We start from the raw sequence: 9,878 nt of genomic DNA on the forward strand, positions 1-9,878 counted from the left end.
GATCTCAATGTGCTGGTGATGTTTCAGGAAAATTGAATCATGTTTCTTCCAGTGAGAAAGCAGAAATTGAACAAAGTGAGGAAAAGCAGAGATAGGAAAATGAATTTTACATCCAGTTCTTTGTCCATATGTCAATGGGAGAGGCCTGAAGAATCAGGGACACAAAATTTCCCCCCCTTCCATTTTTTTTGTAGTTCAATCAGTCGTGTCCAAGTCTTTGTGGTCCCATGGACTGCAGCACACCAGGCCTCCCTGTCCATCACCATCTCCGGGAGCTTGCTCAAACTCATGTCCATTGAGTCGGTGATGCCATCCAACCATCTCATCCTCTGTCGTCCCCTTCTCCTCCTGCCCCCAAACCCTCCCATCATCAGGGTCTTTTCCAAGGAGTCAACTCTTTGCATGAGGTGGACAAAGTATTGGAGTTTCAGCTTCAGCATCAGTCCTTCCAATGAACACCCAGGACTGATTTCCTTTAGGATGGACTGGTTGGATCTCCTTGCAGTCCAAGGGACTCTCAAGCGTCTTGTCTAGCCCCACGGTTCAAAAGCATCAATTCTTCAGCACTCAGCCTTCTTTATGGTCCACCTCTCACATCCGTATGTGACTAATAGAAAAAATATCAGAAGAATTCCCCCAAAGCAGCCCAGTATGTGCACACATATACCACGAAGCATTGTAACCAAGCAGTCACTTCCTTGGCCCTGACATAGAATCAGATGCACTGGATTTGCTGTGGGGGAAGGTCTGGTTGAAAAAAAACATTGCAGGACTTGTCTTTTATTGCGTTTTGTGCTCAAGGGGGCTTCCCTGGTGGCTCAGAGGATAAAGCTTCTGCCTGCAATGGGGGAGACCGGGGTTTGATCCCTGGTTTGGGAAGATCCCCCGGACAAGGGCATGGCAACCCACTCCAGTATTCTTGCCTGGAGAATCCCATGGACGGAGGAGCCTGGCGGGCTACAGTCCACGGGGTCGCAAAGAATCAGACGCAACTGAGCGACTTCCCTCTCACTCTCTTTATGCTCAAGGGACTTTGAGGACTAGGCTGCCTTCGGCATCCTTGTCAGCTGTCCCCTGGACCTGGCGACACACCCGCTGTGTGTTGCCTGGAATGGCTCTCGTGGGTGGAGAGTCCGCACCCTCCGTGAGGACTCCCTCAGTAGCAGCTGTGAGAAGAACTGAGGAGCGAGAGCGTCTGCCCGGACGTTCGCAGAGCGGTCGTCGCCGCCGGCGTTGGTCCCCAGGTGTGGGGCCCGCCGACGGAGGAAGACCGGTGAGCGTCTGGGAGCGCTCCGAGGGTGGGGAAGCGGCGGTCCCGGAGGGATGGACGTATCACCGGCAAACAGAGAAGACGTGATGAACAGTGGAGCCAGACGTGTTGAGGGGCCAGGGAAGGCGGCCGGTTCTGCAAAGCCAGGCTGGCCAGGGGGGTAGGTGGGGGGGACTGGGGCAGGGTACAGTGGGCAGGGGCGCTGCCCCAGAGACGCCCCCCACCCCCGCTGGTGCCTGGCAGCGCTGGGCACAAGAGGGAATCCAGAGGGAGTCAGATCCATCCCTGGCTGAGTCCTCCCAGAGCTGGTTCTACCATCACGGTGTTACTCTGCGGCCTTCCCAAAAGTGTTGCATTTTAAGTGCAACTATCTATCCATCTATCTATCTGATATAAAAATAGACAAGGCTAAATGGAATAGATAAGTCACCATATGTAATATGAAACAGATGGCTTAGACTTGATAAACGGTGGTGACCTGGAGGAAGCCATGGTAACCCACTCCGGTATGCTTGCCTGGAGAATCCTGTGGACAGAGGAGCCTGGTGGGCTGCTGTCCATGGGGTCGCAGAGAGTCGGACACGACTGCGGGGACTTAACACACGCACACAGCGAAAGTGGAAAGTGAACGTGTCAATCGCTCAGTCGTGTCCAGTTCTTCGAAACCCCACGGACTGCAGCCCGCCAGGCCCCTCTGTCCGTGGGATTCTCCAGGCAAGAATACTAGAGTGGGGTGCCATGCCCTCCTCCAGGGGATCTTCCCGACCCAGGGATGGAACCTGAGTCTCTTTTGTGTCCTGAGTTGGCAGGAGGGTTGTGTACCATTGAGCCACTCGGGAAGCTGCGGCCATTGGCAAGTGTCCCCTGGAGGTTCCCTCGTCTCCATCGAGGACCGCTGGCTCAGGGTGAACACGGTGAGCTCCCTTTAGAATATGGTGCAATTTTGTCTCTTCCGTGTCATGCCCTGCAACCAGGAAGGACAAAACGGACCAGGACCTTCTTTCTCCTGCTTCTTGCATCCGAGATGTTCCTTTCCAACACTTGGGAAAGTCCCTGGCTCTCCAAGTGGGCTCACATTCAGCAATGAAGGATTACGAAATACTTCTTCAGTTCCGAGAAATGCTTGTGGAACCAGGAATAATAATAATAATTAAAAAATCACTGGGAGGACTGATGCTTAAGCTGCAACGCTTTGGCCACCTGATGCAAAGAACCGACTCACTGGAAAAGACCCTGATGCTGGGAAAGATGGAAGGCAGGAGGAGAAGGGGGCGACAGAGGATGAGGTGGCTGGATGGCATCACTGACTCGATGGACATGAGATTGAGCAAGCTCCGGGAGTTGGTGATGGACAGGGAGGCCTGGTGTGCTGCGGTCCATGGGGTCGCAGAGAGTTGGACACGGCTTAGACCTAACAGCAACCAAGCAGAAGGATGTAGGTAGGGAAAACCTTACTCCTCCTCTGTCTCTTGGCTTCGGGGGTCTTTGCACCTCTCAGGATGCTTCTAGTCATTGTTAAAAACTTCCCCACAAGCTCCGGGCATGATTCTGTGGTTTATGATGGATTGTGTAGCCGCTGTCCAATCTTATAAAACTCTGCAAAGATAAAGTACACCCAGCAGATTTAAACATGGCCAAGTTGAACATTGAAAGAAAAAAAAAAAATCCATCATTGCCCAATCTCCCTGCAGAAAGGAAGAAATAGTTTACTCGAGAGTCATTTGAACTTCCAGCGTATCAGTCACTTGTATACAAAGAATCTGCTGACATAGGCCATTGTGGTTTTTCTGCCTGATTAAAACAACTATATAAATTAACAAGAGACATGAGCAGAGTTCTCTTCTCTCTTGATGCAGGAAATAACCCATTCGCAATCGAAAACGACTTTGTGTCATGGGCCTGAAGGGTCTTTTTTTTTTTTTTTTGCTCAAATCACGTCCACGAGAGGGCAGATGAGAGTCTTTGCCTGCGGGGATTTGAGAGGTGTTTTCATGTGTTCAGTAGATTCCAGCCAGTTGGATTTAAGAGTCGCTTCCTTACTAGGCCTTCGCTGGTGGTCCAGCGGCTAAGACCCTGCTCCCCATGCAGGGGGCCTGGGTTTAATCCTTGGTTCAGGGAACTAGATCCCACATGCCGCAGCTAAGATCGAAGATCCTAAATACTTCAACTGAGTCCAAGCACAACCAGAGAAATAAATTTGTTGCTGCTGTTGAGTCGCTTAGTCGTGTCCCACTCTCTGCGACCCCATGGACCGCAGCACGCCAGGCCTCCCTGTCCATCACCAACTCCCGAAGTTTACTCAAACTCATGTCCATCAAGTCGGTGATGCCATCCAACCATCTCATCCTCCATCGTCCCCTTCTCCTCCCGCCTTCAATCTTTCCCAGCATCAGGGTCTTTTCCAATGAGTTGGCTCTTCGCTTCAGGTGTCCAGACGATTGGAGCTTCAGCATCAGTCCTTCCAGTGAATTTTCAGGGTTGATTTCCTTTAGGATGGCCTGGTTTTGGAGACACAAATAGTTGTTGTTTCGGCCCGCCTCATCTGGAGTACTTTATTATGACAACTCTGGCAACGTCTCCAAGCGTGGTCTCCATGCCCCCAGGAATTTGACCGCTCTGTGGCTTCTTAGCTTATTTGGCAGTAAAGCGATGCTTGAAATAATGTTTTTTTCCAGAGACGTGGTGCTGTTGCGGAGGAAAGACCCAACCTTGAAGACATTCAAGGTAGCCAGTCCCTTCCTTCCAGCTCAAATGAGGACCAGAAGTGTTGGTGCCTCCTGGAAATCTTAATGTCTCACCTGCAAACCTGGCTCATTTTGTTTGCATTTGGGCAGCAGCTGAGAAGCCATGTCTGGCTTCTGATTTTTCCATTCTGCCTGTGCTTCATGACACGCTATGATGAACTGATGGACGTATTTTTCTTGGTGCAAAAAAAAAAAAAAAACTTTTTTTTTTAAAAACAAAATATTTAATGCAGTTTCTAGTCTGGCTGAGGAAAGTGGAAAATTTTAGGCGGTGGTCCCAGGGCTTCAGACCATTTCCAAACTCTCGCTCTTGAATAAAAACAGTGTAGGTTCCCCATTTTTTTTTTCGTTTTTGTGATTGTTCCAGACTGGCTTTCCCTTTTCATCACATTCTCTGGGTCACGGATGGGGCTGGACTTTCTTTGCGTGTCCGCTGCGTTTTGCTACCTTCTAAATGTGTTCTTCGTTGTTTTTACATGAAGTGACATTTTGAAACAGCCTCCTCGGAATCGGCGTGTCCGCATTTGCACACGTGCCCCGGGGGGAGGGTCTAGGCGTCTGGTGGCACCTGGTTCTTCTCACACCTGGGATGTGCTTGTTATTGGCCAGGACGCACGGACCTCAGTGGGAAAGCACAGCAGCATTTGGCCGGTAAAATAAAGGCCCACGTCTTTGCAGTTCACACGTGCGTTGGGTTGAAGGTGGGTGGCTTAAGATGCCTTGTCCGAGCTCATCAAGTACTAGACAGGTGGACAGAGCCATCCAGAGCGTCTGAGAGCATTGCTACGTTACTGCAGAAATAAAAAAACAAAAACCCCACAAAAGCAGGATACTCTCGACTCAGCACACATGTGCTCACTTTGTGTTTCGTTGGCATCTGACCTCCAGCATTTTCCTTCCGAGAACATCGATCGCCATAAACGCGCCCTACTTTACGGGGCGCTCAGACCCGAACGCCACGTCCACCGGAGATTCAGACGGTCCGATGGAAATTGCACTGGTGATTTAAACGCAGGCGAATGAAAGCTTTAAGGGTAAGAAAGCCCTGAGAAAAGTCTCTTTCCCCTGAAGTCTCTGGCGTGGTCAGTTGGAAACTGGAGTGTTCCCCTGTCTTCGCGGTATTGCAGACCCGCTCCTGTAAGGGTGTCCGCACTTAGGGCTTGTGGAAACTTGGCCACGTTCCCTGATCTCTCTGCTTCTGTTCCCGTAGGCGTCAGTGGGAGATGGTACAAGCCTGTCCCAGGATGTAGGTGACTTTACGGCTTACCCAGTCTCCTAAGAGGTTAGTGACGTGTCTTTATATATTAGGAAGAGCCAGTGGCTGCCGTCTCTTCGACTCTCTCATCTGTCTCTTAGCATCTGGATGTTGTCATCTTGTTCACATAAGAAAGTGTGATTCGGTCCAAATTCATCGTAGAGAAAAGCCTTGTTGTTTCTCCTAACTTCATTGAAGTACAGTTGGCGTGGAACGTTGTGTTTAGTTTCGGGTGTACAACAACGTGATTTAGTTACACATTTCGGCGGGTAAGGGACCTGCCTGCAATGCCAGAGACCCGGGAGACCCAGGGTCGATCCCTGGGTCTGGAAGATGCCCGGGAGGAGGAAATGGCAACCTGCTTCAGTATTCTGACCTGGAGAATCCCATGGACACGAGGTGCCCGGAGGACTACAGTTCATAGGGTGGCAAAGAGTCGGACTCGACTGAGTGACTGAATAACCGTCAACCTAAGACTTTTCCTTACGTCCAAGCTTTCTCAACTCCTTCTACTGAACCCAGCACCCGTTTATGTCAGAAACAAATCTTCCCCATTTTTGACTTGGCTCTTTGAAGTGAAATGGAGTGCATTTGTGCAGCAGATATTCTTCTGGAGGGTAAATAATGATTTTTTTTTTCTTTTTCTTTTTGAAATGTGTACTCGCCAGTTATCCTAAATCATGACTTCAGCCTGTGACAGTGGGGAAACTCTTTAAACACTCGGCATGTTGAAACATCGTCCCGTGAATGTGTTTACGCACATACTGGTGTCGAGCAGAGGACAGACCTAATACCCTGAAATTTAACGGTGCTTTAAAAGGCATCAGCAGAGCACTGTGCATGCATGCATGCCGATTCCCTACAGTCGTGTCCGACTCTTTGCGACCCCATGGACCGCAGCACGCCAGGCCTCCCTGTCCTTCACCAACTCCCGGAGTTTACCCAAACTCATGTCCATCGAGTCGGTGATGCCATCCAACCATCTCATCCTCTGTCGTCCCCTTCTCCTCCTGCCTTCTGTCTCTCCCAGCATCACAGTCTTTTCCAGTGAGTCAGCTCTTCGCATCAGGTGGCCAAAGCATTGGAGTTTCAGCTTCAGCATCAGTCCTTCCAATGGGTATTCAGGGTTGATTTCCTTTCGCGTTGACTGTTAAGATCCCAAACAAGTTGGTTGGCAGCAGTATCTAGCCACACGAACTGTCATTTAAGGAGCAGAACACGTCGGCCACGATTGGTCCAAGTTGAGCTTCTGGGGTTCGAGCTGCTAAGGAAACTTTTTCTTTTCCTTTAGAGGTGAACAGAGCCCACCTGTTTATAGCTCTTTCGACACATGAGGTTATCTTCCTTTATAGATCTGAGGTTTCTAGAAACTAGAGTCTGCCTGACAACGCACATGGAGATAGTGAATGCTTTTATCATCTATAAACAGGATCGCACATGGGGATTTCAGATCAAGTGCAATTATCTGGATGCTTTCAACAAAACCCTCTTCTTTCAAAACAAACCGAACATCTTAAAAGCCAAGCATGCTTTATCCTCAGATGATCTCAGAATATCCCTAATTCCCCATTTGACTGGCCCTTTTTCAAGTGAATTACTCATAGAATGCCGGATTTGGGATTTATCTTTCCAAAATGTGGTTTTTGTTTTTTTTTTTTAATTTTTCTTGCCTACCTAAATGTGTTTGCATTTTCTTGTTCCCTTCAAGCAATGAAATAGTGCAGAGTCTATCATTGATGCAAAGGAAATACTTGAAAAGACGTTGCACATCAGACAGGCCTTGGACTGATCCAAGGTTCTGAATGACTTAGCAGACAAGTCTGGCTCCCCTTACCCCGTCACTGAGACTTTTCCCCCGTACGGATACCAGCTCCTGGTCCAAGCCTCCTGTGGTCAGTTTCCAAAGGTCAGAGCAGGGATTGACCAGCTGTGTGTAAAAAATTTCCAGAATCGCTTGTCTCCAGGGCAGCCCGTCAGATGTTGTGATGATCTGGATGGCCAGACATTCTGCTCTTGGGTTGGACGATGGTTGGGCTCGTTGCAAACTCCGTCACCTTCTGTAGAGTCTGTTGTAAATTCAAGTCTGTCCCAAGGATCGGGCCAGATCAAGAGGCACTAGAACATCTAGATCACTAGAATGTCCTTCCTTTATCTTTCTGGACCCACTGGGTTTTTTTTGGGGGGGGGGTTGTTAAAAACACACTCCCTTTCCTTAAGGTTTTACCCTTTATTTTTGGTTGTGCTGGGTGTTCGTTGCTGCTCAAGGGCTTTCTCTAGTTGCAGCGTGCAGGGATTCTTCTCCACTTGTGGTATGCAGGCTTCTCACTGCGGTGGCATCTTCTGTTACAGAGCACCCAGGCTCTGTTGCTCCACAGCATGTGGGGTCTTCCCGGACCAGGAATCGGACCTGCGTCCATTGCGCTGGCAGGCGGATTCTTCACCACTGGGCCCCCACCGGGGGCCGGCCCACGAGCACACTCTTCAGGACCCGACTTGGAATTCTTGACTGTGACGGCCACTCTTCACACGAGGTGCTCCGGGCTCCGAACACCCCATGTCTGCTCCGTACCTCGGAACAGAGTACTCCCCTGGGTTCTGAGCATCTCGAGACCGTAATGTGAGAAAGATGCCTTCCTTTCGTGACGCTGTCTTTCTACCAGCATTATATTCGCTCGATAACCTCCAGCTAGGCTTTGATTAGATGCACCACTGAGTCTGTTGGACGTGAGTTTGAGCAAACTCTGGGAGGTAGTGAAGGACAGGGGAGGAAGCCTCGTGTGCTGCAGGCCACGGGGTCACAAAGAGACGGACACGACTGAGCAACAGATCAGATTTAAGGATGGTTAGACCTGCTTGGGTTGGTCTGATTTAGCCTTTAATATAGTTCTTCAATTTGGGGGGAATTTTCAGCTGTTAACGGGTGCAGATAGTCTCTCTTTCCTCCTCTTCCATTCTATTTCTTCTGTCTGGGGCGTTCGTTGGATTCTTGCTACAGTTTTACAACATAACCTTCTGGGTATCTTTCAAAAGGCTCTTTGGAGGAGCACCATTTTCCATTGTATTTCTGGTTTGCCAGTTCTCTAAGTAATGAGCACTCTATAATTAATCTCACATGTTGAATTATTTATCACAATTTTTATTAAAAAAATTTTTTTTTGCCTACCCCAAGGCTTGCAGAATCTTAGTTCCCCAACCAGGTATTGAACCCAAGCCATAACAGTGAAGGGTCAGAGTCCTAACCACTGGGTTGCCACAGAACTCCCCTAACAAGTGCTTTTAAAAAGAATGAGAAGTAGAGAAGAAGGCTCACCTGTCCTGTTTTTCTGGATTCCACAAATGCATGTTGATCCATGACTGTCTTTCCGTTTGTGACTTACTTCACTCTGTATGACAGACTTTAGGTCCGTCCACATCGCTACACATTACTCAGTTGCATCCCTTTTCAGGGCCGAGTAATATTCCATCGTATAAACCCACCACATCTTTTTCACCTCTTCCTCTGTCGATGGACGCTTGGGTTGCGTCCATGTCTTGACTGTCATAAATTGTGAACCTTGGGGTAAATGTGTTTTGGTGAGGTGTGGTTTTCTCAGGGTTATATGCCCTGGAGTGGGATGGCTGGCTCATATGGTAGATCTCCTCCCATTAAGGGCTTCCCTGGTGGCTTAGTTGGTAAAGAATGCGGCTGCAATGCAGGAGACCCCTGGTTTGATTCCTGGGTTGGGAAGATCCCCTGGAGAAGGGATAGGCTCCCCGCTCCAGTATTCTTGGGCTTCTCTTGTGGCTCAGCCGGTAAAGAATCCACCTGCAATGTGGGAGACTTGGGTTCGATCCCTGGGTGGGGAAGATCCCCTGGAGAAGGGAAAGGCTACCCACTGCAGTATTCTGGCCTGGAGAATTCCATGGGCTGTATAGTCTATGGGGTGGCAAAGAGTCAGACACCCCTGAGCGACGTTCACTCTCACTTTGCAATTAAAAAAAAAAGAAAAAGAAAGAAAAGAATAAGCAAAAGATGAAGAGAACTCTCTCCGTAGCTTCTTATGCTGTGAGACCATCTTCAACAGAAGGGTCAGTCTGGGACAAACGGAACCAACCACCGTCCATGAGGTGGCTTTTGCCAGCAGACCTGTTTGTGACAATGTTCTTTTAAATTTTCTTTCTTTCTTTTTTTTTTTTTAAAGTCCAGCCCCATCCGACATCTGGTATTTATTGTAGCGTTGTTGATGGGAGCGCCGGAGGAGAAAAGGGCAGAGCAGGGTGTCGGGGAGACGCCCCACCCGGCAAGGAGTGGGTGGCAAGCGGTGGAGGGCAAGGCAGGAGACGTCTGTGGTCAAGACGTGAGTCATGACGTGGGCGGATGGGGAGCCTGGAAGGAAAGGAGGACTCTGGGGTCTGGGAGGGGCGGCCGGGCGCTCAACGCTGGACGTATGACTTAGGAAGACCCTGCCGGCAGCTCGCAGTCTAAGACGGGCGTGGTGCACCCTGAGTGATGCTGAGGTCCTGAAGACGACAGCGTGGCCGACAGTGGTCCCCATTCTCATCGGCCTTGATAACGATCACAAGAGGTCCTCCTTGCTGGCTTTTATCCTCCTCTGTGCTAACTAAGCGT

General features: G+C 49.6%; 1 long non-coding RNA gene across 1 annotated transcript; it reads left to right on the forward strand.

The window, feature by feature from the left end:
* The first annotated feature begins 492 nt into the window (after nt 1-492).
* Nucleotides 493-9,009, forward strand: LOC122689354. The gene is made up of 4 exons (XR_006339802.1): nt 493-1,273; nt 4,903-5,048; nt 5,225-5,296; nt 7,619-9,009. It is a non-coding gene; the product is annotated as an uncharacterized LOC122689354 (long non-coding RNA).
* The last annotated feature ends 869 nt before the right edge of the window (nt 9,010-9,878 follow it).

Source organism: Cervus elaphus, chromosome X (assembly GCF_910594005.1).
Source record: "Cervus elaphus chromosome X, mCerEla1.1, whole genome shotgun sequence".
NCBI classification, from domain to species: domain Eukaryota; kingdom Metazoa; phylum Chordata; class Mammalia; order Artiodactyla; family Cervidae; genus Cervus; species Cervus elaphus.